At 42.4% G+C, this 6,000-nt stretch overlaps 1 pseudogene; it reads right to left on the reverse strand.

Moving 5' to 3' along the window:
* Positions 1-5,823: 5,823 nt before the first annotated feature.
* LOC140283467 (U2 spliceosomal RNA) lies at positions 5,824-6,000 on the reverse strand (annotated as a pseudogene).

Here is a 6,000-nt window from a genome sequence, read left to right on the forward strand (position 1 = left end):
CAAGTAGGTGTGAATGTCAGATCATAATTTGCAAAAAGCTGATGAGAAAGGTGTGAATGACCGACAATAATTACTGAAAAATGTGTTAGAAAAGGTAAGAATGCCGGACTATTCATCATCAAAAGCAGAGAAGAGGTGTTCGGATGCAAGAAGCTGTGAATGTCCAGCCATAATTACTCAAAAACGGGTAAGAAAAGGTAGTATTGCCAGACCATAAATGATCAAAACAGGGAGCGGAGGTGTTCCGCTGTAAGAAGGTGTGAATGTCCGACCATAATTGGTAAAAAGCGGGTAAGAAAAGGTTAAAATACCCGACTGTACACAATCAATAGCGGGAGCGGAGTTGTTTGGCTACTAAAAGGTGTGAAAGTCCGACCATACATCCTCAAAAGCAGAACTGGATGTGTTCGGCTACAAGAAGGTTTGAATGTCCGACCATAGTTTGTAAAAACCGGGGAAGAAAAGGCTCGGAAGCCCGACTATACACCATCAAAAGCGGGAGCGGAGGTGTTCAGCTGGAAGAAGGTCTGAATGTCCATCAATAATTGCTAGAAAACATGAAAAAAAATGTGAAGGAATTCATTTTATATCAAAATCCGAAATTGTGTAGAACTCGTGGAAATAAATTTATTCTCGGATTCCTAAAGGTTTATTGTTGTTCTTTGGTATACTGCAAAGTAATACTTTCTATTTTGTTGAAACCGATTAAGTTAAAACTGCTTTGTCCTTCATATTTATCCATGTCATAATAGCTCTAAACAAAAAAGAACGTTGTACTTTGCAGGATAGGAAAGAACAACACTAAACCTTGAGGAATCCGAGAATAAGCTTCTTATCGCCAGTTCTACACAATTTCGGATTTTGATATAAAATGAATTCCTTCACTCAAACCAAGTTAAAACTGCTTTGTCCTTCATATTTATCCATGTCTGAATCGGTTTCAACAAAAAAGAAAGTATTACTTTGCAGTATACCAAAGAACAACATTAAACCTTTAGGAATCCGAGAATAAGCTTCTTATCACCAGTTCTACACAATTTCGGATTTTGATATAAAATGAATTCCTTCACTCAAACCAAGTTAAAACTGCTTTGTCCTTCATATTTATCCATGTCTGAATGGGTTTCAACAAAATAGAAAGTATTACTTTGCAGTATACCAAAGAACAACACTAAACCTTTAGGAATCCGAGAATAAGCTTCTTTTCACCAGTTCTACACAATTTTGGATTTTGATATAAAATGAATTCCTTCACTCAAACCAAGTTAAAACTGCTTTGTCCTTCATATTTATCCATGTCTGAATGGGTTTCAACAAAATAGAAAGTATTACTTTGCAGTATACCAAAGAACAACACTAAACCTTTAGGAATCCGAGAATAAACTTATTTCCACGAGTTCTACACAATTTCGGATTTTGATATAAAATGAATTCCTTCACTCAAACCAAGTGAAAACTGCTTTGTCATATTTTTCAGCAAGTATGGTCGGACATTCACACCTACTCACAGCCGAACACCTCCGCTCCTGCATTTGATGGTGTATAGTCGGGCATTCTCACCATTTCTCATCAGGTTTTTGCAAATTATGATGACATTCACACCTGCTTTTGATGTTGTATGGTTGGGCATTCGCACCTTTTTTTACCCATTTTTCAGGAATTATGGGTGGACATTCACACCATCTTAGCTGAACACCTCCTCTCCCGCATATGATCATGTGCGGTTTGATATTCGAAAAATTTTCTTTCATGTTTTCTAGCAATTATTGATGGACATTGAGACCTTCTTGCAGCTGAACACCTCTGCTCCCGCTTTTGATGGTGTATAGTTGGGCTTTCGAGCCTTTTCTTCCCCGGTTTTTACAAATTATCGTTGGACATTCAGACCTTCTTGCAGCCGAAAACCTCCGCTCCCTCTTTTGATCATACATTGTCGGGCATTCGCACCTTTTCTTAACCACTTTTTACAAAACATGGTTGGACTTTCACACTTTCTTGTAGCCGAACACATCCCTTCCCGCTATTGATTGTGTACAGTCGGGTATTTTAACCTTTTCTTACCCGCTTTTTACCAACTACGGTCGGACATTCACACCTTCTTATGGCGGAACACCTCCGCTCCCTCTTTTGATGGTGTAGGTTCGGGCATTCGAACCTTTTCTTACCCGCTTTTTACAAACTATGCTCGGACATTCAAACCTTCTTGTAGCCGAACACATCCAGTCCTGCTTTTGATGATGTATGGTTGGGCATTCGCACCTTTTTTTTTACCCATTTTTGAGGAATTATGGGTGGACATTCACACCTTCTTGCAGCTGAACACCTCCTCTCCCACTTATGATCATGTGCGGTTGGATATTCGAACATTTTTTTTCATGTTTTCTAGCAATTATTGATGGACATTCAGACCTTCTTGCAGCTGAACACCTCCGCTCCCGCTTTTGATGGTGTATAGTCGGGCTTCCGAGCCTTTTCTTCCCCGGTTTTTACAAATTATGATTGGACATTTAGACCTTCTTGCAGCCGAAAACCTCCGTTCCCTCTTTTGATCATACATTGTACGGCATTCGCACCTTTTCTTACCCGCTTTTTACAAACCATGGTCGGACTTTCACACCTTTTAGTAGCCAAACAACTCCGCTCCCGCTATTGATTGTGTACAGTCGGGTATTTTAACCTTTTCTTACCCGCTTTTTACCAATTATGGTGGGACATTCACACCTTCTTACAGCGGAACACCTCCACTCCCTGTTTTGATCATTTATGGTCTGGCAATACTACCTTTTCTTACCCGTTTTTGAGTTATTATGGCTGGACATTCACAGCTTCTTGCAGCCGAACACCTCTTCTCCCGCTTTTGATGATGAATGGTCCGGCATTCTTACCTTTTCTAACACATTTTTCAGCAATTATTGTCGGTCATTCACACCTTTCTCATCAGCTTTTTACAAATTATGATCTGACATTCACACCTACTTGCAGCCGAACACCTCGGCTTCCGCTTTTGATGGTGTATATTTTGGCATTCGAACCTTTTCTTACCCGCTTTTTACAAACCATGGTCGGACTTTCATACCTTCTTTTAGCCGAACAACTCCGCTCCCGCTATTGATTGTGTAGAGTTGGGTATTTTAGCCTATTCTTACCCGCTTTTTACCAACTATGGTCGGACATTCACACCTTCTTACAGCGGAACACCTCCGCTCCCTCTTTTGATGGTGTATGTTCTGGCATTCGAACCTTTTCTTACCCACTTTTTACAAACTATGCTCGGACATTCACACCTTCTTGCAGTGAAACACCTCCGCTCCCTCTTTTGATTGTGTATGTTCGGGCATTCGAACCTTTTCTTACCCGCCTTTTACAAACTATGGTCGGACATTCAAACCTTCTTGTGGCCGAACACATCCACTTCTGCTTGTGATGATGTATAGTTGGGCATTCACACCTTTTCTTACCCATTTTTCAGTAATTATTGGTGGACATTCAGACCTTCTTGCAGCTGAACACCTCCGCTCCCGCTTTTGATGGTGTATAGTCGGGCTTTCGAGCCTTTTCTTCAACGGTGTTTACAAATTATGGTTGGAAATTCAGACCTTGCAGCCGAACAACTCCGCTCCCTCTTTTGATCATACATTGTCGGGCATTCGCACCTTGTCTTACCCGCTTTTTACAAACCATGGTCGGACTTTCACACCTTCTTGTAGCCGAACAACTCCGCTCCCGCTATTGATTGTGTACAGTCCGGTGTTTTAACCTTTTCTTACCCGCTTTTTACCAACTATGGTCGGACATTCGCGGCATCTTACAGCGGAACACCTCCGCTCCCTCTTTTGATGGTGTATGTTCGGGCATTCGCACCTTTTCTTACCCGCTTTTTACAAACTATGGTCGTACATTCAAACCTTCTTGTAGCCGAAAACCTCCACTCCCTCTTTTGATCATACTTTGTCGGGCATTCGCACCTTTTCTTACCCGCTTTTTACAAACTATGCTCGGACATTCAAACCTTCTTGTAGCCAAACACATCCACTCCTGCTTTTGTTGATGTATGGTTGGGCATTCGAACCTACTTGTTGCCCGCTTTTCATTAATTATGGGTGGACATTCACACCTTGTCACAGCCAAACACCTCCGCTCCCTGTTTTGATCATGTATGGTTGGACATTCGCACCTTTTCTCACCCGCTTTTTGCAAACTATGGTCGGCCATTCACAGCTTCCTCTCCACCATACTTGTATGGTGGGATATTCACACCCACTTGCATCCGAAGATCTCCGCCCCCACTTTTGTTGATATTTAGTCGGTCATTCACACCTTACCCGTTTTCTTGCCGCCAAACACCTCTGATCTCGCTTTTGATGATGTAAGATTGGGCATTCAGACCTTGCTTTTCCTGCTTTTCACCAACTATAGATGGACATTCACACCTTCTTGCAGCCGAACACTTCCGCTCCACCTTTTAGGTTTCTATCACACCTTTTTTTTCACCGCATTTTATAGATTATGGTTGGAAATTCTCAACCACTCATCCGAAGACCTCTCCTCCCGCTTTTGTTAATATATTTGAACTTTAGTCAGACATTCACACCTACTTGTAGCCGAACACCACCTCTCTAGCTTTTGATGAGGTATGGTCCGGGATTCTTACCGTTTCTAACACATTTTTCAGCAATTATGGTAGGATATTCACACCTTCTTGCAGCTGAACACCTCCTCTCCCACTTATGATCATGTGCGGATTGATTTTCGAAAATTTTCTTTCATGTTTTCTAGCAATTAATTATGGACATTTAGACCTTCTTGCAGCTGAACACCTCCGCTCCCGCTTTTGATCATACATTGTCAGGCATTCGCACCTTGTCTTACCCGCTTTTTACAAACTTTAGTCGAACATTCACACCTTTTTGCAGCCGAACACAGTTTTTTGCAGCCGAATTTGGGCATTCGCACCTTTTCATACCCACTTTTTACCAACTATGGTCGGACATTCACACCGTCTTACAGCGGAACACCTCCGCTCCCTCTTTTGATGGTGTATGTTCGGGCATTCGAACCTTTTCTTACCCGCTTTTTACAAACTATGCTCGGACATTCAAACCTTCTTGTAGCCGACCACATCCACTCCTGCTTTTGATTGTGTATGGTATGGCATTCGAACCTACTTGTTGCCCGCTTTTCATTAATTATGGGTGGACATTCACACCTTGTCGCAGCCAAACACCTCCGCTCCCTGTTTCGATCATGTATGGTTGGACATTCGCACCTTTTCTCACCCGCTTTTTGCAAACTATGGTCGGCCATTCACAGCTTCCTCTCCACCATACTTGTATGGTGGGATATTCACACCCACTTGCATCCAAAGACCTCCGCCCCCACTTTTGTTGATATTTAGTCGGTCATTCGCACCTTACCCGCTTTTGGCAAACTATGGCCTTCTTGCAGCCAAAAACCTCTGATCTCGCTTTTGATGATGTAAGGTTGGGCATTCAGACCTTGCTTCACCTGCTTTTCACCAAATATAGTCGGACATTCACACCTTCTTGCAGCCGAACACTTCCGCTCCACCTTTTAGTTTTCTATGGGGCATTCACACCTTTATTTTCACCGCATTTTATAAAAACACCACAGGAACACCGTATTGAGGCTTTGTTCTGACCGCTCATTCGGTGTCGCGTTTCTTTCAAGCATTTCTCCTGGTTAGCCCGCACTCGGCTCGCTCCCAGAGCCGTGTTAAAGTCTACTTCGCATTCACTCTCTTTTCTCAGCAGACTAAAAGAAACTTCCATCCTGCACCGCTGTTAGCTTTTTCCCAAGAGCAGAGGAGAGCGCACCGTTCCCAGCGGCACTGCAGTACCGGGTCGATGCTTGGAGTGAACGGAGCAAGCTCCTTTTTCAACTCCTATTGATAAAAATCCATTTAATATGTAGTCCTTGCATAGACATATCACATATTAAACTGATAAGTACATATGGATTATGTGCAATTAGTAAAGAGAG

The sequence above is a fragment of the Leuresthes tenuis genome, unplaced genomic scaffold (assembly GCF_036924035.1).
Source record: "Leuresthes tenuis unplaced genomic scaffold, fLeuTen1.0.hap1 SCAF_23, whole genome shotgun sequence".
NCBI lineage: Eukaryota > Metazoa > Chordata > Actinopteri > Atheriniformes > Atherinopsidae > Leuresthes > Leuresthes tenuis.